Source organism: Oryctolagus cuniculus, chromosome 15 (assembly GCF_051225735.1).
Source record: "Oryctolagus cuniculus isolate XC-2025 breed Fujian yellow rabbit chromosome 15, ASM5122573v1, whole genome shotgun sequence".
Classification (NCBI taxonomy): domain Eukaryota; kingdom Metazoa; phylum Chordata; class Mammalia; order Lagomorpha; family Leporidae; genus Oryctolagus; species Oryctolagus cuniculus.
In genome coordinates, this window is record NC_142881.1 from 31,021,188 (window position 1) to 31,049,015 (window position 27,828).

The 27,828-nt window shown below is 38.7% G+C and overlaps 1 protein-coding gene and 1 pseudogene across 9 annotated transcripts in view; one reads left to right on the forward strand and one right to left on the reverse strand.

The window, feature by feature from the left end:
* Window positions 1–27,828, forward strand: part of HPSE2 (heparanase 2 (inactive)) — a 716,512-nt gene that overhangs the window by 326,950 nt on the left and 361,734 nt on the right. The gene's annotated exons all lie outside the window — the stretch shown is intronic.
* LOC108178434 (large ribosomal subunit protein uL1 pseudogene) lies at window positions 8,464–27,330 on the reverse strand (annotated as a pseudogene).

Below are 27,828 nucleotides of genomic sequence, written 5' to 3' on the forward strand. Positions count from 1 at the left end.
TATATATTTATTATATTATTTGATATTGAATTATTGTTATTGAATTATTATTTAACAAATATTCATTCCACCCTCCTTTCACATTCATTGAAGGAGTATATTTTTCCAGCCCATTGATGCTGAACATAGCTATGTGACTTACTTTGAACTCATGTTAAGCAGAGCTTACTTCCCCTGCTTTTGACTGTGGTCTTGCGCATTTGATTTTTTTTTAACAAATGTTAAAGTTACCAGACATGACAAAAGCCCAGATTTTGGGGTATTTTCTTAGGTTGGTTTGCTCTCCTACCAGTCCTACCTTTTACAACAAGATGAACATGCCTTGAGAAGTTGCTGGCCTGAGAGGATGGGACATATTTGAGGCAGACCCAGACCCAATCTGCAGCCTTTGCAGTGAATTGCAGCCAATACCAGCCCAGATCTGCTGCAGGCAACCCATAGTTAAGGAGACTAGAAATAAATGCTTAGTGTTTTATGCTGTGAGTTTTTTGGTAGTTTGTTATACAACACAGTAAGTTATCAGTATAGTCACAGACAGCGTCAAGGTTTCAAATGGCTTATGGCAAAACTTCTCTTTCTCAAAAGTATAAATCAGTTATGGCTCTGCTGCACTTGTCTCACATAGGTAAGGCTTAGCATCAGGCTGCAAATTAAATTTGAATCAGCTTTATGTGTTTTCTTGTTTTTCTATAATAATGACTCTTATAGATGATCATCAGAATAAAAGAGAGGAAACTGACCATGCAAAAAGTTTCTGATAAGAATACTTCTACTAACATTTCACTAGTTTAATCTAATCATTTGATGAGATCTAATATCATTGAGAGAGGGGATATTCTCCACTCACAGTGGAAAGCCCTGTGTAGATGATAGAGAACAATGAATGTATAATTTTAACACAGAGAAGCTTTGAAAAGTTCAAAACAACTGTCCAGTCTAATCCAGTACACTACATAGATTACTTGAATTTTTACAGCAGTAATGTGGAATCAGTACCATTACCATTTCCTTTTTGCACATGAGGGAAACAAAGGATAGTAAGTATCCAGACATCATGGAGTCAGCAGGTTGTAGTTAGAGGATTTGGACCTTCAAAGTATGATGCCAAAGACTTAATGTTTTATCACTATGATTCACCCCCCCCCCAAATATTTTATGAACCAAGTCTAAAGTCATCATATCTTTTTTTTGGCGGGGGGGGGGGGAACTTAAAGAAGAGAAGCCATGTGTTGACCATCCTACATCTGGGAAGTCATCATATGGAAGGGAGAGATAAGATTTGTTTTATGTGTCATAAAAATGTAGTGCCCTTGGTAGTAATAGTGAGTAGAGAGATCAAAGTGACACAAATTTGGCAAAATTTAAAAAAAAATGTAGCTGTCAGAATTTCTCAAAGATGGAATGTATTCAAGCAAATACCTAGGTGACCAATAGGCTTGGATATTATAGAGAAGATTCCAAAATTATTTGGGGAATAAAGTTAGCTTGAGAGAAGGTTGAAACTTTTCTTTTTCAGCCAAGAAACTCTATGGAAATGTAAATTGTTCTAAAAAGAGACATTCACTCTCAGTTAATAAAATATTTTATTATAGTAGTAATAAAGCAGGGTTTCTCAGTGTTCAAAATGTCTAGAAGTTTTTTAGAGTTAGCTACTAATTAAGAATCTTATGTCATGCTCTGAGTCATTTATGTCACATTCTGTAATCCATATGTGGAGCAGATAACTTAGACATGGGTTATTTATGACAGTGAAATAGTAAGACAGTTCTGGGGGCTAGAGGCCACTAACTTGGTTCCTTTGTCCCACTCTGGATCTGAGTTTCCTTTCATGTAAAATAGAAGACATTAGACTGGAGACTCTAAACATTGTCTTTTTTTTTAAGAGATTTATTTATTTATTTGAAAGGCAGAGTTACAGAGAGGCAGAGGCAGGTGGAGAGAGAGAGAGAGAGAGAGAGAGAGAGAGAGAGAGAGAGAAAGAGAAAGAGGTCTTCCATCTACTGGTTCTCTCCCCAGACGGCTGCAATGGCCAGAGCTGGGCCAATCTGAAGCCAGGAGCCAGGAGCTTCTTCTGGGTCTTCTCATGTGGGTGCAGAGGTCCAAGGACTTGGGCCATCCTCTACTGCTTTCCCAGGCCATAGCAGAGAGCTAGATTGGAATTGGAGCAGCCGGGTCTCAAACTGGCACCCATATGTGATGCCGGCACTACAACGCGGGCCTCATAAACATTTTCATCTTGTCTTTGATTCTACATATTAAATACAAGAATTTAAGGATTTCTTTTGTTTGCTCATTTTTAAAAATAAAAATAATTTAGTAATCCAACACTTACACTGGTATTCTTTTCTAAAAAATGGCCTTATCTATATATATATACAGAATTCTACAAAACAATACCACCTTTTGTCTATACACAGGAATCCTTATCCTTTTTTCTCTTCCTTTGCTCATTCCTTGTCACCATTGAATTTTGTGACAAACTTTTAGAGTTGGCAATTTAAAAACTCACAATAAAAATAGCAAAGGTTCTACTCAACTACTTCAAATTTTAAAGAAATTTTTAACCGCAAAATGTTAAAATACATACATAGAAAATTCCAAATTCTCATGGAATATTTTCCCAGAAGAATCCTGTGTGACATGATGTTGCTTTTTGTTGACAGGGTCGCATGGTATTGTCCTCATGGGTTGATGTCACATGACTTTTCCCTGTTGCAGTCTCTTGAGTTTGCCAATAACAGAGGCTGTTCACTGAAAAAGGATGTCACAGGACCAAGAAATGTATGGAAGCAGCAAAAGTCAGGAGAGAGGTCACGAGCTCAGCCAGCATAATGACATTTGAACCTTCTGTTTTCGCTGAATGTGGTGATTGAAATAGAATTATCAATTTCTATGAACAGATGTGTTGTGATGCTTAAGTGGTATGGTCCATACAAAAATATACTTGTTGTTGGGGTTAGTGCTGTGGCATGGCGAGTTAAGCCGCTCCTGCATTGCCAGCATCCCATAGGGATGCCGGTTCTCCGCTTCAAATCCATCTCTCTATTATTGCCTGGGACAACAGTAGAAAAGGGCAGTCCTTGGACCCCTACACCTACATGGGAGCCCTGGAGGCAGCTCCTGGCTCCTGGCTGTGGATTAGCGCGGCTCCAGCCTTTGCGGCCAGTTGGGAAGTAAATAAGGGGATAGTCAACCTCTCCCTCTCTGCCTCTCCTTCTCTCTCTGTGTAACTCTGACTTTCAAATACATAAATCAGTCTTCAAAAATGTACTTGTTGGCAATAGTTTTTGAGAGGGATAACTACCTGAGCCCTTATATATTTAAAATTACACAATTAGTAATAAAATTTGCCATCGACATAAATATAAATAACTGTTAGACTTTTTTTTTTTTTTACTTTAATGCCACTTTGTTCTAATCTTATTTCCACACAATGCAAGTAACTTGGAAGAAACTACACTCTCCTAAACTAAGAGTGTGATATACTGGCAATTGTCACAGCATTTTATCACATTTAATTTTCTTGATTACAGTTTTCAACACAAGTTCCACTGCTGAGTATGTGGTGGGATGATGTCATTGTAATTCCAACAAAATTCTTTTAAATTGCAAAGATAACCACTGCTACGGTAGAGTTAGAAACATACCAGGGGATTCCAATTCAATGCCATCAAGGTGGCATGTACCAATGCCATCTCACTAGTCCCAGTGATCAATTTCTGTTCACAATTGATCATAATGATAGGACTAAGAACCAAAGGGATCACATAAACAAGAATAGTGTCTGCAAATACTAGCTGATAGAATCAAAAAGGGAGAGAATGATCCAACATGGGAAGTGAGATACACAGCAGACCCATAGAATGGCAGATGTCCTAAACAGCACTCTGGCCTCAGAATCAGCCCTTAAGGCATGCAGATCCGGCTGAAAAGCCCATGAGAGTATTTCAGGCATGGAAAGCCAAGACACTCTGGGGAAAAAAAAAAAAAAAAACACTAAATGAAAGATCTCCGTGAGTGAGATCCCAGTGGAAAGAATGGGTCATCAAAAAAGGAGGTACCTTTCTCTGAAGGGAGGAGAGAACTTCCACTTTGACCATGGCCTTGTCTAAAAATTATGAGAGTCAGTGAACTCAGGGGGCTTCCATAGCCTTGGCAGCTCATGACAAGAGCCTAGGGTGATTACTGATGCCATAAACAAGAGTGTCAATTTGTTAAGTCAACAACAGGAGTCACTGTGCACTCACTCCTCATGTAGGATCTTTGTCCTTAGTGTGCTGTACATTGAGATTTAATGCTATAACTAGTACTCAAACAGTATTTTTCACTTTATGTTTCTGTGTGGGAGCAAACTGTTGAAATCTTCACTTAATGTATGCTAAACTGATCTTCTGTATATAAAGAGAAATGAAAATGAATCTTGATGTGAATGGAAGGGGAGAGGGAGTGGATAAGGGGAGGGTTGCAGGTGGGAGGGACGTTATAGGGGGGAAGCCATTGTAATCCATAAGCTGTACTTTGGAAATTTATATTCATTAAATAAAAGTAAAAAAAAATTGTAAAATAGTTAACAAAATATTCTAGCCCAAATTTTAATGAACATTAGAAGAGGTTAAACATGAGACTTGCTAAATGTTATATTATTCTCTTGGAAATTTTCAGGTCTTGTTTACATATCAGATGCTCTGAGAAGCCCTGTAGTAGGAAATTTTAACTTTACTCTATTTTTCTCGATGTACCTTGACCAGAGAACTTAGATTTTCTTTCCCACACAATAACATTCTGTAATACTAATATACCTTGAAATACATTTTAGGAAATAGTGAACTAAGAGGAAGCAAAAGATAAATCATCCAAGGATACAAAATTCCCAAGAGAATAATATAACATTTAGCAAGTCTCATGTTTACTCTCATTCACTGTTAACTAATGGCATTCAGATATATACAAGGAACTTCAAAAAGCTCATGGAAAATAGAATTAAAGGATAAGTTTGTTTTGGTACAAAACAAACCACTTTGAAATCCATGCATACAAGGGATCTTCTTAAAGTTCTTGAAAATACATGATAAAAAATGCATTCAAGGCCAGCGCCACAGCTCACTAGGCTAATCCTCTGCCTGCGGCGCCGGCACACCGGGTTCTAGTCCTGGTCAGGGCGCTGGATTCTGTCCCGGTCGCTCCTCTTCCAGGCCAGCTCTCTGCTGTGGCCTGGGGGTGCAGTGGAGGATGGCCCAAGTGTTTGGGCCCTGCACCCACATGGGAGACCAGGATAAGCACCTGGTGCCTGGCTTCGGATCGGCATGGTGCGCTGGCCACAGTGCGCTGGCTGCAGCGGCCATTGAGGGGTGAACCAATGGAAAAAGGAAGACCTTTCTCTCTGTCTCTCTCTCTCTCACTGTCCACTCTGCCTGTCAAAAAAAATGCATTCAAAAAATTTTTGCACCAAAACAAACTGTAATATTAATTTTTAGCTTAATTGATATAGTTGTTGGAAACTACTAAGAAGGAATGAGGTTTATTTTGGCTCATATGTTTGCAGATTCACTGTTCAAAAAACAAACAAAAAGATTGGGCAGCCCTGTTGATCTGATGTCTACGGCAGGCCACCAAAGGCAAAACAGGTGCAGAGGAACAATCATATGGCAAACCAGGAAGCAGACAGAGAGAGAGAGAAGAAGCATACTCAGCTTATATAACCATGCCTTTCACGAGAACTACCCTCTGAGGGCAAGGCCCTAGTGACCTCCTACTAGCCCACCTCGTAAACACCATAATTGAATCAAGATTCCACCTTTAGGCTGGCGCTACGGCTCACTTGGCTAATCCTCCGCCTGCGCTGCCGGCACCCTGGGTTCTAGTCCCGGTTGGGGCACCAGATTCTGTCCCGGTTGCTCCTCTTCCAGTCCAGCTCTCTGCTGTGTCCTGGAAAGGCAGTGGAGGATGGCCCAAGTGCTTGGGCCCCTACACCCGCATGGGAGACCAGGAGAAAGCACCTGGCTCCTGCCTTCGGATTGGTGCAGCACGCCGGCCGCAGCGCACTGGCTGTAGTGGCCATTTCGGGGGTGAACCAACGGAAGGGAAGACCTTTCTCTCTGTCTCTCTGTTTCTCACTGTCTAACTCTGCCTGTCAAAAAGAAAAAAAAAAAGATTCCACATTTAATCATCAACTATTAATATTAAATCAGTAAATTTTAACATAAGACTTAGAGTTTAGGGGCCGGTGCCGTGGCTCACTTAGTTAATCCTCTGCCTGCAGCACTGGCATCTCATATGGGCACCAGGTTCTAGTCCCAGTTGCTCCTCTTTGAGTCCAGCTCTCTGCTGTGGTCCAGGAAGGCAGTAGAAGATGGCCCAAGTGCTTGGGCCCCTACACTCGTACAGGAGACCAGGAGGAAGCACCTGGCTCCTGGCTTCGGATCAGCACAGCGCCAGCTATAGCAGCCATTTTGGGAGGTGAACCAACAGAAGGAAGACCTTTCTCTCTGTCTCTCTCTCTGTCTATAACTCTACCTGTCAAATAATAATAAAAAAAAGACTTAGAGTTTAAACATCTACATGATTTGGGAAACCAAATCGTATTCAAACCAAAGCATTCCACCCATAGCTTCTGAAAATTCATGTCTTCCTCATGTACAGTATATAATCATCCATCCCCAACGGCCAAAGTTTTTAACTCAGTCCATCATTTGAGACTTTAAGTACAACTTTCTTAGCTGTAATTCCTTGTACAATCATTTTTAAAATTTTGTTTATTTATTTTTATTTATTTGAAAGAGAAACTTAGAAAGAGACTTTCATCTACTCCTTCATTCTCCAAATGCTTGCAACAACCAAGGCTAGGCCAGGCTGAAGCCAGGAGCCAGAAACTCAATCCAGGTCTCCCATGAGGGTGGCAAGGATCCAACTACTTGAGCTGATACCTATTGTATCCAGGGTGCACATTAGCAGGAAGCTGGAATCAGAAGTAGAGCTGGGGCTCTAATACAGGTACTCTGATAAGGAGACCTCCACCTCCTCCCATACAATCATGTTACATGCTTCCGAGATACAATGGAAGAACAGACACAGAGTATATACTTTCATTTCAGAAAAAAGGTGACGGGGAAATAGAAAAGCTTAATCAGACCAAAACAAGACCAGAAACCAGCAGGGCAACTGTTGAATCTTAAAGCTCATGTCAGCACATCGTGGTTGCAGGCTGGACTCCCAGCAGTTCAGTCAGCCACATCCCTACTGCTCTGACGGTTGTTGCCCATGCTTTTGTCCCCAAAGGCAGGAGTCTAGTCTCGGTAGCTCCGCTAAGCAGTGCTCTGGTGTAGACACTCTGCAGCAGCTTCAGACCCACCCCCTTCATTTCTACTTTGATAGTCCTATGGGAGGCTCTTTGCAGTGACTCTGCCCTTGAACCCCATCTTTCTCTGGGCCCTCAGTTTATCTGAAGTATCCTTTGACATCTAGGCAAAGGAATCCATGCCTTTGTCGGTATCTGCCTCCATTGTCACTCTCTGAGGCCGCATGCTGGCCTGAGGCTTTCTCGAGCTTGTCTGACTGACTGCAGCTCTCCTTGGTGGTGTGGCTGGCACTTTTCTTTTCTGGGGACTTACCTGCAGCCTCACAGCTTCACTCCACATTGCTCCTCGTAGGCATTCCAACCCTGCAGCACAACTCTGCATGGCTTCCCACGCTTTTCTTGAAATCTTAGTAGGAGCCACCATGACCTTATTACTCTGACATTCTGCACTCCTGCAAAACCAACACCGCATGGGTGATACCAAGATCTGTTTTGCCAGCAGGAGCCACACCTGAGCCCACTTGAACCCTGGCTCCATCCGCTTTGAAGCATCTTGCCAGCAAGCCAGAATCTGGAGCTGGTTCTGGGCAAGCAGGTTTCCCAGGGATCTTTCCTGAATCAATTCTGCCCTGGAAGATCCTTTAAAAACTTTTTCACTTCTAAATCTTTGACAGAACTGCGATGGAAATGGCTGCCACCAAGACCTGTGAAATGCCTTCAGGATTCTTTCTCCCATTGCTTTGCCAACTAACATATGACTCCCTTTGACCTGTGCAAGTACCTTTTATCAAGTCAAGTTTCTCTACCTCACTTTCCTGTTCGAAGCAATCTTTTTTTTCCTTCTTCCCCTAGTAGGCTGTGAATCTTCCAAATCTTTCTGCTCTGCCACGTTTGGTTCCTTATTCTCACTCTAAAACTTACCAATAGCAGCTATGCTGCAGCCTGAACACTTTGCTGTCTTGACATCTCCTCTGCCAAATAGACTAGTCCAGCCTCCCCAAGTCTCAGGAAATGGACAAAATGAAACACGAAACAAACAAGAGAGGTTCTTTGTGACCATGTAACAAGAATGACCTGTAGTCAGATTCCAGTGGAATGCACGTTTCCAGCTGAGACCTCATGGGCACAGCTGTTTTACTGTCCACATTTCTGTCTTTACTGTTTACATTCTATTCCTGAGGATTAGGCCTTCCAGAAACGATCAAGTTGCTATAGGTGAGTAGCCTGGAGCTGCATAACCCAATCATGTTGGCTTTATAAAGAGATATACAGATACCGAAGATGAGTGTGTTCCTTGTCTCTTCTTCCTGCAATATATGCCTGCCAAGGAACATTGTTCTGCCATCTGCTGCACTCATTAGACACCAGAACAATGGGACTGCCCATCTTGTACTAAGAATTTCCAAAACTCTGAGCTAAAATAAACCTTTTCACATCCTAAATACCTTCTCATGTATTTTAGTTGAACGTAACGAAAAGCTAGTACAACAACCTATCACTTTTTTTTGTTTGTTTTTTTGAATTACCCCTGTATATATCACAATCTCTAGATCCTGCGACGAATTGTTACATGGCAAAAGGGAATTTGCAGATGTAATTAAGTTAAGGGTCTTGAGATAGGGAGATTATCCTGGACTATATGAGTAAATCCTAAATGCATTCATAATTTTCCATAAGAGAGGGTGGCAGAAGGAAATTTGACAGTGAAGAGGAAGTGGGAGATGTGACAGCAGGAGCAAGAGGTTGGAGCATTTTGAGGAAGGAATCATGAACAAGCACTAAAAGGGAACTCTAAAAGCTAGAAATGTTAAGAAAACAGGTTTTCTGAGCAGAACCTCAGAAGAACCCAGACTTGCCAACACCCTGATGTTAACCCAGTGAAACCGATTTTAGAATTCTGACTCCCAAACAATAAGCAAATAAATTTGTGCGTGTGTGTGTTTTAAATATTAATTAATTTATTTGAAAGGCAGAGACAGAGACAGAGATCTTCCATCTGCTAGTTCACTCCCCAAATGGCCGCAATGACTAGGGCTGGGTCTAGTTGAAGTCAATAGCCAGGAGCTTCTTCTCAGTCTCCCACATAGGTGCAGGGGCCCAAGGACCTGGGCCAATCTATGCTGCTACCTCAGGCGAATCAGCAGGGATCTGGATTGGAAGTGGAGCAGCCTGGACTTGAACTGTTGCTCATATGGGATGCCAGCACTATAGGCCGTGACTTTAACCCCCTGTACCACAGTGCTGGCTCTCAATTTGTGTTTTAAGATCCTAAGTTTGTGATAATTTATTACAGCAATAATAGGAAGTGAATACAATTCACAAGGACAAGCTGGCCAATAGAGAGCTAGGAGTAGTCCTAACCTGAAGAATGTTAGATAGGAAAACATTGACCAAGGATGCTTTGGATCTATCTGCCATGCTTTTCTCTCTCTCTCTCTCTCTCTCTCTCTCTCTCTTTTGACAGGCAGAGTGGACAGTGAGAGAGAGAGACAGAGAGAAAGGTCTTCCTTATGCCGTTGTTTCACCCTCCAAACAGGGCACTGCAGCGGGTGCACCGCACTGATCCGAAGCCAGGAGCCAGGTGCTTCTCCTGGTCTCCCATGCGGGTGCAGGGCCCAAACACTTGGGCCATCCTCCACTGCCTTCCCGGGCTACAGCAGAGAACTGGCCTGGAAGAGGGGCAACCGGGACAGAATCCGGTGCCCCGACCAGGACTAGAACCAGGTGTGCTGGCGCCTCAAGGCGGAGGATTAGTCTATTGAGCCGCGTCGCCGGCCTATATGCCGTGCTTTCAACTGAATGACTGCTATGCCTCATATTCTATTTTATTACGTACCTTTTTGATTCCCTCACAGCAACTCCATATTTTTATATCAGTGATCATTTTCCTTGATTGGATGGTAAATTGATAGCATTTGTGAACAATTATCAATATTAACATAGGCAAAATAAATAATTTTATAAAAGTGATTTTAGATTCATTCAAGACCTTAGTTCCCCTGTTCTAAGAAGTACTCAAATTTATATGGTGTTAAGTAATGTCTGTGCATTAAATAGAAATTTTTGTTATGTAGATATAATACTGAATTTTGAGTATGTGTGTGTGTTTGTGTGTGTGTATTTTGCTGTGAGCACACCAAATTCTGAGAAGCTTTTTATTATACTTTTGCTTAATCAGCTGTGTAAATATATTTTGTATAAAGTATATCCTAGCTTTGCCAGTCATAAATTGGCTGATTCCTCACACTTCAGATAGCTCAACTGTGAGAATCATAATACCTGCTCTGTGGTCTCATTGAGGAATTAAATGATATTAATAGTTGAAAAATGTTGATGATAGATTCCAGACCATTGTAAGTCCTTAAATATATCATTTATTGTTATTAATCATATAATCTCCAGTAAACACTCATAGCTCTGTTCATTAGTATCCAATTTATAGTACTAATTCCAGTGACCCCATGCTTACGAAGTATGGTCTCAGTGTCACTTTAGCCATTAAGAAAGAATATATTTGTCCTTTGTGGAATTATTTTTCTAAAACTTTGAACTGCTTTTTCACAAGATGTTAAAATGTGACACAAATAGCTAAAATAATGAACAATGTGTTTCACATTTATTCTTATGTGCATTTCCAACTAAAATTCCAGTTAGTTAAACTTTAATTCAATTTATATAGAATTCCACTTAAAACAAAGTGAGTTTTCTCAGATCCTTTAGCCTCCTGAAATAACTTCTAGGAATGACTCCTTTTTGAGCTCATTTTATAGAAGTAAAAGGCAATTAGAAGAAAACGACAGTCAAAAACTTTCCTGTCATTGAAAATTGACGAATCTCCTGAAAAGTCAGTGGTCTTCAATAAAGACATAGAAAAGAAACTATGTGAATGTGTTACTTACTTTCTTTGGTGCCACAGTTTCTTTTCTAGAGGCTTAAAATCAGTTTTTTTTCCTTTATGACCATTAAAAAACTGTTTTTAAAATTTCTTTCAGCTGTTTTTATTTTAAAAAGCACATGCAAAATAAACCCTGATGTCTTAAAAATGTCTGTTAATATTCTTAAAATGTGTAAGCATTCTTAAGATAAAAAGTACTGAAGTACCCTGCCACTCCCATTAGGAAATAGTTTACTGCTTCTTAAATTGTTTATATATTCTATTATGCAGATTAAATTATGTAAGTATTCACATTTTGCTTTGATTAAAAAACTTCTTTGAGGTACATTAATTGTGATAAGCTGTAAATAGCTAAAGTGTTTAATACCTTTGGCTTATGCATACACTCAAGATAGTGAACACATCCATCATTTCCAAATTTTTCTTGTGTCTCTTTGTAATCCTTCCATTTGTTCAGTAGAATATGCATTCTCTACTGCTTGGCCATTGCACATTTGTCAAAATCAGTTTTACATATATGTGTGTTCATGTATTTTATTATTCAGTTAAAATACTTTCTAATATTTCTTTCTTCCTATCTCTTATATTCCCCATCTCTCTCATCCCCTCTATCTCTCTTGTATGTGTATGTGTCTGTGAGTGTGTGTATGTATTTGGTGTTCATTTTGCACCTTTTTAAAAAGATTTATTTGAAAGAGTTAGAGAAAGAGAGAGAGAGAAAGATCTTCCTTCTGCTGGTACATTCCCCCAAATGTTGCAATGGCCAGGGCTGAGCCAGTCTCAAGCCAGGACCCAGGAGCTTCTTCCAGGTCTCCCAATGGGTAGCAGGAGCCCAGGTACGTGGGCCATCTTCTGTTGTTTTTCCTATGCCATCAGCAGGCAACTGGATCAGAAGTGGAGCGGCCGGGACACAAACTGGTGCTCATATAGGATGCTGGTATTCCTGGTGGCAGATTTACCCACTATGTAACCATGCTGGCCCCAGAACATTTGTAAAGTAGCAAAAAATCTTTAGTCAAGTCATCCATATAGCCTTGTGGCTTATAGGTAATAGCATAATATGATATTGTACTGGATTGTAAGGGTTTATATCTCGGCTCAAATTATTTAACTTCTCTGGATATTGGTTTCTCCATTTATAAATACTCATATTAATAATAACTATCTTATTGTATTATTCTAAGGATTAAAGTAATGCATGTAAAATGCTCAAAACATTTATAAAGCACTTAATTTAACTCTATTTTTTACTTTTAAAAATTTACATAAAGGAAACAAATTTTATGTATTTCATATACAAGGTTTTAAGAGAATAATGATACTTCCTGCCCCCATATTCCCTCAACCTTCTTTTCTTATTTTTATTTTAATTTTCACAATGACATACTTTCAATTTAATCTTATAATCACAAACTCAATCCTCCACTAAATAAATAATTCAACAAGTAGTAAGTGGAAAAAATACTGTTCTTCAAGAAAATAGACAAAGACTATAAACAATAATCAAATTTCAAAGTGTCAATTTTGTTCATATACATTACATTTTTGTACCCTGTATATTAGTTACCACAAATCAAAAAAGCATATGATATTTATCTTTTTAGAACTGGCTTATTTCACTAAACATAATGGCCTCCAGTTGCATCCATTTTGTTGCAAAAGAAAGGATTTCATTCTTTTTGACAGAGTGTAATATTCCATCATGTATATATACACCATAATTTAAATTTTTTTTATTTAAGGTGAAAAAATTTAATGTGTTTCATATATAAGGATTTAAGAACATAATAACACTCCCCACCCTATCCTCTATCCCACTCATGGTCCCTATCTTCCTCCTCCTTCCTTCCTTCCTTCCTTAAATTTTAAAATTTTTTTGCAATGGCATATGTCCAGTTTATTTTATAATCACAAGCTTAACCATTCACCAAATAAAGAATTCAACAAGTAGTAAGTAGAAAAACCACTGTTCCTCAGTAGCATAGATAAGGGCTGTGAATAGTAATCAAATCTCAACCTCATAAAAATATGTTACATTTTTGTGCTGTCTATATTAATTATCACAAATCAGAGAAAACATATAATACTTTTCTTGGGGATATAGCTTACTTCTCTAAGCGTAATGGTTTCCAGAAGCATCTATTTTGTTGCAAAAGACAGCTAAGTAGTATTTCATAGTGTAAAGATAACACATTTTCTTTGTCCATTCATCAGTTGATGTACATCAGAGTTGATTCCATATCTTAGCTATTGTGAATTGATCTATGATAAACATGTGGGTACAGATAAGTCTTTCATATGCTGATTTAATTTCCTTTGGGTAAATTCCCAGGAGTGGGATGGCTGGATATATGGTAAATGTATTTTCAGGTTTCTGAGGAATCTCCACACTCTTCCATAATGGTTATACTATTCTACATGTCTACCATCAGTGTATTAGGGTACCCTCTTCCCCACATCCTCACTAGCATTTATTGTTTTTTGATTTTTGGATGGTAGCCATTCTAAATCTGGTGAGCTGAAACTTCATTGTGGTTTTGATTTGCATTTCCCTGGTGGCTAGTAATCCTGTGCATTTTTTTATGTGCCCGTTGGCCTTTTGAATTTCATCCTTTGAAAATTGTCTGTTCATATTCTTTGCCCATTTCCTGACTAGATTGTTTGTTTTGTTGTTGAGTTTTTGAGCTCTCTATAGATTCTGGATAGTAATCCTTTATTGGTTGCATAGTTTGCAGATTTTTTTTCTCATTCTTTTGGTCGCCTCTTCACTTTGTTGAATGTTTCCTTTGCAGGGCAGAAGCTTCTTAAAAATATATATTCTTAGTTGTCTCTTTTTGCTTTTATTGCCTGTGCTTCTGGGTCTTTTCCAAGAAATCTTTGCTTATGTCAATGTCTTGCAGAGTTTTCTGTATGTTTTCCTTTAGTAATTTGAGGGTATCAGGTCATAGATTTAGATCCTTAATCCATTTTGAGATGATTTTTGTGTATGGTGTAAGGTAGGGGTTCTGTTTCATATTTCTGCACATAAAGATCCAATTTTCCTGTCACCATTTATTGAAGAGACTATCCTTTCTCCAGGGACTTATTTTAGCTGGTTAGCAAAGATTCATTGGTTGTAGATGCATAGATTATTATATGGTGTTTCTATTCTGTTCCATTGGTCTACATGTCTATTTTTGTGCCAATACCAGGCTATTTTGATTATAATTGCGCTATGGTATGTCTTGAAATCTGGTATTGTGATGACTATGGGTTTGTTTTTACTGTGTAAGACTGCTTTAGTCATTCAGAGTCTTTTGTGTTTCCATATGAATTTTAGCATTTTTTCTGGATCTGAGAAGAATGTCATTGCTATTTTGATTGGGATAACTTTGAGGTGTAAACTGTTTGGTGGTATGTACATTTTGATGATATTAATTCTTCCAATCCACAAATATAGATGATCATCTATTTTTTTATATCTTCTTCTATCTCTTTTTTAATGTTTTGTAATTTTTATTGCAGAGATCTTTGACATCCTTGGCTAAATTTACTCCAAAGTATTTACATTTTTTTGTAGCTTTTCTGAGTGGTAATGATCTTACAAATTCTTTCTCATTCAAAGTAGTGTCTGTGTATTCATCTCTGTTCTTACATGTGAAAGCAGCCATGGACATTACATAAATGAATGAATATGGCTATATTCTCTCTTTTTTTTTTTTTGACAGGCAGAGTAGACAGTGAGAGAGAGAGAGAGAAAGGTCTTCCTTTTTCGTTGGTTCACCCCCAAAATGACTGCTACGGCCAACAAGCTGCACCAATCCGAAGCCAGGAGCCAGGTGCTTCCTCCTGGTCTCCCATGCAGGTGCAGGGGCCCAAGCACTTGGGCCATCCTCCACTGCCTTCCTGGTCCACAGCAGAGAACTGGACTGGAAGAGGAATAACCGGGACGGAATCTGGTGCCCCAACTGGGACTAGAACGCGAGATGCCCGCGCTGCAGGCAGAGGATTAGCCAAGTGAGCCACAGCACTAAAACTTTACCAATGAACACTGAAAATTTTAATCTTATGTTATTATCATGTATCATAACATACTGGTTATTTTTCAATTTTTCATTCACAAAAAATGTAAAATCCCCTCTTAGCTTGTGGGTCATACAAAAATAAATGGTGAACTGGATTTGCCCTGTGGGCCAAAGAGCTGATCCCTGATTTATAGTATTATTGTCATGGTAAAATAAATTCTATACTTTAAGTGATTGATCCAAAAGTAGACTTTTGAAATACAACCTGATAGGAAAGTATCAGCTTAATATTCTCTACAATGCATTTTTCTAGAAGCTCCCTCTGCCGGCTGATTTTATTCACATGCACATTATCTTGAGCAGATTTCTCTGGAATCATTTTCCTTACATATTAATACTGACTCTGGTTGAAAGGTAGTGTGTGAGGGAGGGAGAGAAAGAGAAAGACACACACACACACACAATCTTTCATATGCCAGTTCATTCCCCAAATGTCTGCAACAGCCATGGCTGGCCAGGCCAAAATCAGGAACACAGAACTCTATCTGGGTCTTCCATGTGGGTGGCAGGGCCTCAATCAATTGAGCCGTCATCTGCTGTCTCCCAGCATGAATTAGTTGGAAACTGGGTTGGAAGCGGAGAAGTGAGGAATTAGATTGGCACTTTGATGTGTGGTATGTTTGTCCCACGCAGCACCTTAACCTACTGCTCCACAATGCTGCCCCCTCACTGACTTTTTTATGTGTTGATAATTGCCAGCACTTATTCTATTTTGTACTATCAAGGTCAAAAGTGGCAGAATTTACTGTTCATAGATCAGCTCTTGCCTTTATATCTGAAACATCAGATTTCAGCCTCCAGAGTTAGGGATGCTAATGATTAAGACATTCATTCACAGAAGCATTCAGCAAACGTTGTAGTGTTGGGCAACCTACTTAAACCTTGTGGGCCTCAATTTGTCTGCATGATAGAAAGAATAGCTACTTTGAAAGATTGTTAAAGATTGAATGAACTAATGTATGGTATCTAATAGATACTGACAGTTTTGAATGCTGTTTGATAGCTACTATTAGCCTCCAGAACCAGTGTTTTTCAGTTATATAACCATCTCCTTCTATAGTAGAAGTTCAGAGTACATATTTTCCTACTCAACTGCTTATGAGACCGTATCATGTTTTATGTCCAACACTTTGACACTTCATAATCTAGAAAAGGTAATATGCTCTACAAAGATAAAGTTTCCACTCTTTATTCTCTGTTTCAGATAATGCTTGAAAAAGCTAAATTAAACTGCCTTATATCAGGTCCATGTATACCTCCATTATTGCTACTTCTTTGTACATTTAACTTTCATCTTTTACTTCTGATAATTAATTATTTTTTCCATTTAAGAAAACTCTATTGAGATCAATGACAGATTTTTTTATGTCTTCTTATCTTACTTTCGGGTGTACATGTTTAATATTCTATATTTCAAAATCTAATTTTTATGTTGTAAATATTGTATTTTTATCAATCTATTTTGGGGAATGATGCAAATTTTGGTGTCTATTGTTCTCAACCTAGGAAAAGATAGTTCTCACTCTAAAAAAATTATACTTTTCCACTAAAACTGGCAGTTGGATGGCTGAATTGCCTTCACATTGCAGTGAGCTATTATCTATCTTGTACAGACATATAAAGATGTTTTATTTAATCTGTTCCCCATATCTCTAATTGCAAAGTACAGAAATGATATTCTATCTATATGTACAAGTAAGGTACACACAAGACTGTGGTGTATACTAAATGACCCTAGAATGAGTAGGAAGGGCTGATCAACTTAAGTAGGTAAATAGAAGTCCCAGGAGTAAGATGATGAATTAGCCCAAAGTCCCAGAAAGGAAGCTGGCTGCACAAGTTTGGTGAGATGATGCCCCTGAATGGCTCTACTAATTATAACGTTTTGCAGATCTGGACCTAAGAGAGGAATCAGAGGAGGAGCTGAATGTGAGGAACTGGCAGAAGGGTAGGAGACATCACCTATATTAGGGAAACGCTAGACCACCCATTGGGTCACTGAGACTGAGCCAGATTGCAGTTGATCAAGGTCCCCATTGAACAACAGATTTTCATGTGGAAGTAAAACTAAAGTAGTTTCTATTGCAGTGTTTGTGATTGTTACTGGAGACAGTGGACAGCTACATTTGGGATGATTAGGAATTGTAGAAAAAGTCTTTATTTCTCCTGCATGGTTTTTCCAACTTTTTTATTGTAATAAAATAAAGATATCACAAAACTTACCATTTTAACCACTTTTGCATTTATAGTTTATAAGTACATTCATGTTATACAACCATCACCATTACTTACTTCCTTCATGTTTTCAAAGATTTTTTGTTGCTGGTGGAATTTTAAGTTTGTAGTTCTTTTTTCTTTCAGTTCTTTGTCTTTAACATGTTGCTGATGATCATTCAAACTTCTCTGTCTGCTGGGTCTAGTATCTGAATCATCTCTTAGACTGACAAAGCTTGGCAGCTACTCCAGTACCCTGCTCCAGGTTAATAAGTACAGGCCATTCCTCTCTCCTTGGATGCGCCTGGTTTTCTAAATTTACACTTTTTGGTTGCTCTGAAATTCCTGAACTCTCTGATGGGTTCAGGAAGTAATTCTATAGATCATATAGATTTTTCTTGCCATTAGGATAGGAGTTAAACTCTTCAACTTCCTGTGTCCTAATTGGATATTGAAAATCCAATGAGTAGATATCTGAACTTTTAAAAATATTAAAATAATTTCTTTACTTTTGTTAACTTTGCTGATTATTATAGTAAATATGATATATAAGGAATATCAGTGATTTAGAATAATACCCTGTAAAATTAAACTTGGAAGTGTGTTAAAGGCTTTTTTCTTGCTCCTCAGCTGGTACTGAATGTTGCTCCCTCCTGGAGCCAACAGATCCTGATTTTCTTATATTTCTTAGTACATTCCTTATGTATTTTACATCTTTTTCTTCCTTCCAGAATTTCAGCTCCTTGAGGGAAGTGGTTATAACTATTATTGATTTTTGTCCTTTTCTACACTCCACCCTGCCCCAGCATAGGGCTCTGTGTGTAGCAGTGGCTTCATACATGTTTGCTGAATTTCAGTTAAGGAAATTCATTTTTGTTTATAGATTAGTACACTCCTAGAGACCTAGAGATTTTTAAGTTTAAAAATAATAATTAAAATAATTTTAAGTGATACATAAAAAATTAGGGGACCCATGTGATGTTTCCATGCTTGGTTACATTGTTTAAGTATGTCATTTGATTTCCTGAGTGGAAAGTTGAAAAGTCGTGAGTTAGCCTTGACGAGCAAGGAAACGCTGACCTGTTTTGGCTGATGATACATTTAAAAGAAAATAGTAAAAGGTTTCAATCTTCTTTGTGTGAGCAGAACATTTAGCATTTCATAATTGAGTTTCTTGCAAGTCAACCTTGAGACAATTCTCTCTCTGCTGGATTACACATTAAAACATTTCTTACAAAAGAATCATCAACTCATAAAATAGTCATTATGATGTAAAGTGCGCATGAGATGTGCAACAGTAAGGAAAGCAGCCTAGAGGAAATTAAGAGAAAGAACAGAAGACATTTAAGTAATCATCATTTTCAAATTCGCCTTCTCTTTAAGGTCTGCATTCTCAGAGTAAAGGAAAAAAGACAGTTTTTATAGTTTTTTTAAATATGATTGAGATATACAAGTATTATTTATTATCTTGGTATTACTGATTAACCCACCCATAGAAAAGATCAGAAGAAAATGAAGAATATTCCCTTATACTTGTCTAGTTCTTACTATACCGTATGCAAAATAATTTCACATACCCCATACATAAGATAGTTAGGACCTTCAGTTCTGTTTTTATAGATAAATGCCTGAAACTCAGAGTGATATATGAGTGACCACAAGCAATACAGTTAGTAAGAAGTAGAATTTAGCCATCTCTTTTTGCTTAGCATCATTTATAATGTCTCTTTCTAACTGCCCTATTTTGTTAGGATTGTGTGTGTGTGTGTGTGTGTGTGTGTGTGTTTCATGTGTGTTTCATATCTATTTCAGATGTATAGAATGCTTGGTTGGTGCTGAGGAAGACATTACTGTGAAAAAGTGGGGCTTATGGGGCAGATTTTTATTTCCTCTTTTATTCTAAATGGTGTCACCTTACTATGCCAAAATATTTTTTCCTAATGAGATATATGGAAAGGGGAGGAAAAGAAAGGCAAGGTGATATGGAAATGGGAGTAAAAAGAGAGAAAAAAATGAGAAAAAAATAGGAAGATCTATTTTTCTTGCTCTCAAATATTTTTTCAGTATAAAGACAATAATGTTGATTGGAAAACTGAGACTAGAATTCAAATATTAAGGAGTCTTGGCTAAAGCGCCTTGCTTCTATGGAGAGGAATAGAACAAATTCCTGCAGTGTCTTATTTGGCTTTATGGCAAACATGCAAGGGAAAACATCCCTCCTTTGTGTTTTCTTTGAAAGCCCTCCACAATACTCAGAACTTTTAAGGAAAATTTTGTTGTTTCTCCTTATTTAGTTGTGAGAATAAAATGGCTCAACTTTCTATAAATTGCCTATTGCATAAGAAGGTTTCAAAAGAAGATTAATGACAAGGATATTTATGAAAATATCTCTGTGACTTAAATTTATAACTATTCAGATATATTGCTTTTGCCATTTGTATTTAATTTACATTTTAAACATTTATTTTGGAGCTCAGCCATATAACATATAGCCTTGAAGAGGGTCTTGAAACTGTATAAATAAATAAATAATGATCCAGTGACTATAATATGCAGATAGGTGTCTTCTCGATTCTTGGCCCAGGAGGTCAGCAGGCCTCCAATAGAAGGTGAATATAAGAATTCATCTTGCTTTTCCCAATTTATTTTTTTAGTTTCTTCTTTCATTTCATTGGTTGTTAGAAAAAAAATGAAGGGTTATAATGTTTGCTAAACCTTTTTTAAAAGAGTTTCAATTATTTTAATGTCAATGCAAGTGGGGAAATCAGTGCTGCTGTTTGCAAACTCAGTTTGATGTGGATTTCTGATAAATCAAGATTTAGAGTCATTTTTAGTCTCCATCTCTGGCTTGCCCCAGCTACTTGGGGAGTCAAGGTAAAGGAGAAACATTACCAGCCTGGCTTTGTCTAGGTGATTCCAAGTGATTTTGATTACTTAGGGCATTTGGTTGTAGTGAACAGAACTGTAGAGATAATTGGTCTGATGTCATATAGAATTGTTCTTGGAGATAAAAGTGAGTTTATTTTCACTGCAGTTAAGGTAAATACTACTTGACTGTCTCAATGACTCAAAAAACCACCTCTCTAGTTAGGTTTTAACAGAGGTATATGTTGGATTTGGGCATTTTTTAAATAAAGTATTCACCTAAAATGCAAAGAAATGTGGGAAAGAAGACACAATGGTGAAAACCTAAGGAGGAACTGTAGAGAAATACTTGGTCCAACTGTAGAGAACAACTTATGCTATGTAAGGAACATTTACTTATTTCAGAAGAGCAGAAGAATCCAGGAAGTGATTATAGGAGAAGCATGAGTTGGTTATAGGCCATATCTTCTTGAGGAATACCTTTCTGGTTTTGTGCTAAAAACATATAGGATATTTTCACTTTTTGAAAATCTCTGCAGCAAGAGGTTAAGGACAAGTGGTAAGGGAAGACATTGAGGAATTCCATAAAGAAATGGTAGCAACTACAGCATCACAAGAATTTGGAGGGTCCCTCTGCTCAGTCATCCTCCCTAAGTCTTAGATAACTTCCTGACTATGACACCAAGTCCTGTTGGGGTTTCATTTCATGTATTTTTTTTTTTTGACAGGCAGAGTTAAACAGTGAGAGAGAGAGAGACAGAGAGAAAGGTCTTCCTTCTGTTGGTTCACCACCCCCCCCCCCCAAATGGCCACAACAGCCAGAGCTGCACCAATCTGAAGCCAGGAGCTTCCTTGGGGTCTCCCACGTGGGTGCAGAGGCCCAAGGACTTGGACCATCTTCTACCGCTTTCCCAGGCCATAGCAGAGAGCTGGATCGGAAGAGAAGCAGTCGGGACTAGAATCGGCGCCCATATGGGATGCCGGTGCTTCAGGCCAGGGCTTTAACCCACTGCACCACAGTGCCAGCCCCCACTTCGTGTATTTTATAAGACCTGGAACACAGGGACATCTCTCCTGAAATAGTTTTTTTTTTTTCCTTCTAAATTCATCTCTACCCAACATGTACAGTTAGCTGTTTAAGCCATGGTATTACAACAGAGAATAACCTCTAAATTTAAGCTATGTTAGTTTCAATCATATCGTCAACTTGAGTTCATAGTAAATCCTAAATTATAGAGCTATTTCTGGTTTCCATTTATTGTTCATCTGCTACATAGAAGAGAAGCAAGGAAGAAGTGATATCTGCCTGGTTTTATTTAGGCAAGCTATTTAATCTCTCTGAGAGTTCTTACTTTAAAAAAAAAAAAGACTTTATTTATTTATTTGAGAGGTAGAGTTACAGACAATGAGAGGGAGAGAGAGAGAGAGAGAGAAAGTTCTTCCTTCTGTTGGCTCACTCCCCAAATGGCCGCCCCGACCGGCGCTGTGCCGATCCAAAGCCAGGAGCTAGGGGATTCTTCCTGGTCTCCGACGCGGATGCAGGGGCCCAAGCATTTGGGCCATCCTCCACTGCCCTCCCGGGCCACAGCAGAGAACTGGATGGGTAGAGGAGCAACTGGGACAGAATCCACTCCATATGGGATGCTGGCGCCGCAGGCGGAGGATTAGCCTTCTGCGCCATAGCGCCGGCCCCTAGAGAGAGAATTTCTACTTATAAAATGAAAATGTAGATGTATTGGGAAGATTAAAGTAGTAATTCTAACACATTTAGCACAATACCTGGATTCAGTCAGCACTAGAGTCTACCAATTGGTTTCAGGTTAAGTTAACTTTCTCTAAAGTTGCGAGATATGTTTTTATTAATTCTTTCCTCATCACTTCTAGGCTGTATTTATTCTTGTGTAAGAGCTTGGGAAATCTGTTGAACAATGTCAAATAGAAATATGGACTGAATATGCATTCCACCCCATATGAGATGATTTGTGTGACACAGAAAGACCTTTTCTTTCAGGAAACTTCTCTACTATAGTTTGTATAAAACTAGCCCTGGTGACTGAAGTAATACAATTGGGATATTTGAATTTCACTTTTTCACAAGCCAAATAAGAACAGATTTTTTTGAAGATTTATTTATTTATTTGCAAGTCAGAGTTACAAAGAGAGAGGCAGAGAGAGAGAGAGAGAGAGAGAGGTCTTCCATCCAATGGCCTACTCCCCAGATGGCTACAACGGCTGGAGCTGTGCCGATCTGAAGCCAGGAGCCAGGAGCTTCTTCTGGGTCTCCCATGTGGGTGCAGGGGCCCAGGGACTTGGGCCATCTTGTACTGCTTTCCCAGGCCATAGCAGAGAGCTGGATAGGGAGTGGAGCAGATGGGTCTCAAACTGGCGCCCATATGGGATGCGGGTGCTTCAGGCCAGGGCGTTAACTTGCTGCGCTGCAACACCAGCCCCGGAACAGATCTTTTTGCATTTAATTTTAAATTAACTTAGGTGTGGCTATCATAAAAACTTAAAATCCTTTCTCTTGTAGCTAGTTATGACTTATTTATATTTATTCATATATTGAGAAGGAAGAATGAGCATTCCCGTTTCTCCAGTTGTGCGCTTTCTTCTCCTCGAGAAGAGACATGGCTGTATTGATGTCTTGACTTTCACTACAAGAGATTTTGGTGGTTTAGTCCTTAACTTCCTGGTGATGAATCCAATACTTCCCTACCTTGTTAGATACTTTTTAATTTTTTTTAGGTTTCTTGCATAGTTTATCTGAACCCTGCAATGTATTCTCTTTTGTAAGCAAAAAGGTGTTTACCAGATATTTCAAATCTTAGCTTATTCTTTTGTTTATCTACTCTGATTTTGTGTAATAATTGTACTAATTTAAACTGTTTTAGGCTTTTGTAAAGTGTAGACTACTTTAAAGTATATTTTACAGACATGTATATGTGTGTATATATGTATATTGAAGTGTATATAGATATACGTAGTAATTTTTTTTGACAGGCAGAGTGGACAGTAAGAGAAAGAGAGACAGAGAGAAAGGTCTTCCTTTACCATTGGTTCACCCTCCAATGGCCGCTGTGGCAAACTGTGAATTTAGTGGGAAAAATACTTATGATTATTTGTTGATGTCTGCTGTGCCAAGGGATGAAAAGTGGTAGTGGTAACATACACATTAGTTATTTGCTAATTCTGGCCAAGTAACCCTTTTTCTATTACTCTATAAAAGGAGACTTCAAAAACTTCATGGAAAATGAAATTAAAAGATAATATTTGTTTTCCACGAATGTTTTGAATTTGCTTCATTAGTATAATATGAGATCTACTCTGCAGCCTAGCTTATCTCACATCTATGTGACTACACATATGTATACAGTGTCTGGCTTTCCATGCCTGTGAGACTCTCATGGGCCTTTTAGCCAGATCCGAATGCTTTGGGGGCTCTTATAGTAAATGTTATATATTTTAAATGAGATCACTTGAAGCACTAAGCAGACTTCTGACACTTAACAAGTGTTCAATAAATGGTAAATGCTATTATGATTAGAATTCAAATAATTTTAAAGCATTTTTGAGAGGCTGTAGATTCCATTCTTGATACAGCATCCACATAGCTCTGGGCAAACCTCCTAATAACTCTGAGTTTATGTCTCCTATCAAATGTTTTTATTGAACCTAAAGGGGAATGGTGAATTTAAAAGGTGACTATGCCAGACTGTGCAAGGATAAGCTTGGGCTAACTTCACTCATCAATACTCTTTCTTTATAGTTTATGCTTGCTTGAAAATTCTCTGAGGTCATGAGGTCATTTTGCCTCTACAGATATACACTCTCAATATTATAGCCTTCGTCTCCTGGACTCATTAGTGTGAACTTTGTCATTGAAAACCATGAGCTACTAGAGCAGTTTGGCAGCTCCTTAGTGAAGCTCATTTAAAAGAAGCATTTGTTTGTTTGTTTTAGTATGCTTCTGTTTTTTGTTTTCAGTTTCAGTAACTTTTTGATATTTCAAGTTTTACTGAAAATTGTTTTTCATGATGAAGTTACATGAACTGTGCATCAGTTATTCCAGAGAGAGTTTCAGCATATGCTACCCACCTCCTGGGTTTCCTTGACAACAAGGAGAATATGTGTGTAGGAGATGTGTAGCAAAGCCTGTCTCCATACTCTGCATACTCACATAAAGCCTTTATTTTCAAATTCCTTTTCATCCCATCACAAATTTCAAAACCCAGGTTTAATTTAACTTACAGTCAAGTAATTGCATATTGGATCTGAACAGAACATTCTGTTTTTCAAAGTGCCTTCAGATAAATAGATCTGCATAGTGACCCCAGGAGGTGGGCAGACAGGGCATGACAGTTATCAAAAATTTAAACTTTGACTTCTGTCTTTTTAAAACCCCTCAAAAGCTGGTACAAGTTTTTTTTTTTTTTAACCCTGATTATTTACTTGTTAAGGTATATAACAACAAAATTAGTATTTTTATAATAATATATTCCTGTAAAGAATTAGCCATGAAAAAAACCCATCTGTGAATAAACTCTAGCTATAAAGAGAATCTGTAAAGTTATCTTGTTTGATAGGAAACAGAAATCCCGCACCACATGCCAGGTCCTCGGCCCCCCAGTCTACATCTGTTCATGGGGGAAATACGCAGAATGGAAAAGAATTCCAGTTGGTTGGGAAGCACAGCTATTGGTAATTAGAAGTTCCCATGCCTTTACTTAGCAGTCCCAAGACAGTCAATAGGAGCTTGTGCTCTGAAGACTCCAGCTGCCTTTGGTCTGCAAATGACCTAGTTCCCAACCTTATTTTAGTCCATGACACACCTGTGAACGGGTCAGGACACACTGGAGAGTAGACAGGAAGTCCCCTGTCCAACCGGCTCCCAGCCACATCAGAGACACACACCAGGTGTGGCTGAAAAGTAATGAGGCTCCCTTACAAACAAAACAGGACAACTGAACCAAAATCAGGATTTATGGCATCCAACTGAGGCTTGTTCCTCAAAGAGGTCACCATGGAAAATGTAAACATGCTGTCATTGCTCATATCACTTTTAGAATATGTCCTTGAGAAGTGTCTTTAGAGATTATGATCTTCGCATGAAAATGTGCCCACTTTTTAAACACTTACGTGCTGGTCTTTTAACCAAAAATGTTGTGATTTGCTGTTTAGATCTGGTATGCAGAAGAATGATCGACAGGAGAGATAGACACTGCCAAAGGTATCATCACCCACCAACCACCTATAAGAAATAGTAGAAGTAGTTGGGAAACCAGTGTCAGAGATGTCATCAGGCTACTCACCCAGTCTGGAGCACTACCACCTTGATTTGATTGGAGTAGGAGGAATAAAAGTAACGAGCTCTCTTGCCCTGACCAAACTATTGACTTATTTGGGTAAATGACTTTTCATTTTCTTTTCTCCAAGTCTTTCTCATCTTTGATAGGCTCTGAGGCAGAGACAAATTGCTCAGTTATTCCTCCCTCCCCTGACCTCCACATTGTTTCCAGTGATCCTTTAGCACATTTCTTCCCCGTCCAGTTATAATTGCAGGAGTTTTTCCATTTCGTTTATGCAGCATTGACAATGCCTTCAGCCAGGAAGCTAACATCTTAAAAGCATTTAACAGCCACCTTACCTTGCATGTAAGAAAAATACATACTCTTGATTTGATATAATTTTCAAATGGATGGGACACTTGAAGGAGGCTGGATTTTCAGTCAGAAGGCCAGGATTGTAATTTTAGTGTTCTCAGCGTCAACACTCTGAACACCAAATTCTTCATCTGTAAAGTAGGAATGGCAATACCTACTTTTCAGGGTTATTGTAAAGATTAGATACTATAAATATATGTGATATAAACCAACATAATGCCTGGAACACATTATATATTTGGAGCCATGTAAATGACTATGGCAGCCATGTAAATGCTGAAGTTCAGAGAGGCTGATTTACTTTCCTAAAGTTATAAAATTTATTGATAATCTGTTACGGACGTGGATTCAGATGTTTTGAGTCTATGATTATTACCAGTCCATGGTCCTTACTTTTTAAATTCATTAATATTTATCTATCTTTTTTTGAAACTTTCCTATACACAGGCTACATACTGACAAAACAGTCTATTGTCTGTTGAATGCATGGCATAATTTAAATAAATATCAAGACCACATAAGAACACAAACACTTTAATATCATAAACTAAAACATAGCCAACAACCTAAAAAAGAAAGTGTCGATGAAAATTCTTGGAGACTGACTACACCATGTGTACACAGTTGTACTTTTTTGGAAGCTTTAACCTTGCAGATGTCTCTCTCTCTCTCTTTCTTCCTTTCTTCTTCTTCTTTTTTTTAATTTTTCTACAGTGGCACAGGGTTCATTAAGATGTGCTTTAATACAGGCACTGGTTTTGCCCATGGTGCTCTTGATGTGTAAGGCCCAGATGTTCTGCCAGTCCTTGAGCAGTGACACAAGAAGTTGACAGCCAGGTGGATGTTGTACACAGCTCATCCTCACGTGGCCAACTGCCACGGCCAGACACAGCACCTTCTGGGTCTTGTTTGTGGAGTTCTTCTCATTGACTTTGGCCACCATGTTTTCATTGTGTGTCAGCAGGGAAGGGAACTTGCCAGCCTTATTTAGGCCTGGGCCTAGAGTTAATGGATCGGAGACTCTGAGGCCAAAAGTTCTCATACTTGGTGAGCTTTTTGACCGCCTCTAGTTCTTGTGGATCATCTTCAGCGCCTCGATGTCCATGAGGGAGATTCCACAGCCTTGGTCTCATTGCAGTGCTGCTGGTTGCCCAGGGCACACTCGGAGAACTCGGCATGGGGAGTGGACTTCAGCCTGACGGTGCCTGAGAGGTTTCTGTCCTTCTGGGGATCGTAATTCTTCATGCTGATCTGCAGCTCCACCGTTTCCAAAAACTTCCGGCACTTGCACTGGTTCCCGTGCAGGACTTCCCTGTCCCAAGAGACTGTGCTGCTCATGGCTCCTCATGCTGCAGTAACAGAAAAGAGCGCAGATGTCTAATGAGGGGCAAATTCCTTCCCAGGAAGCTCCTCTTCCTCTCCTATGTACTTATCAATCCAGAGAATATTAAACCTGAAAGTGAACTCAAATGTCATCTAGTATGCGTCCTCAGATTATGGGATGAGGAGACTAAGGCCAAAGAGGGCAGTTGAGTTTGTGTGTGTAATTTGAAGTACAAGGAACTCCTGCCTTCCAATGAATCCACCATACTAGAAATGAGAGTCTGTCTTTTACTAGAAGTTAGAATTTAAGCAACAACGCCTTCTAAAAATGGAAGATATGTGTGTATCTAAAATTAAAAGCCCTCAAGATTTTGTTTTTTCTCGCCAGGCAGTAAGCTCATCACTTGGAAGCTTTTGAACCAAAACATTCCAATACCCTGTCCTCTGGGAAAGGAGTAAAGCACAAATATACCCATTTAGAGAGAATGGAAGATTTTTTTTTTTGTAGACTTG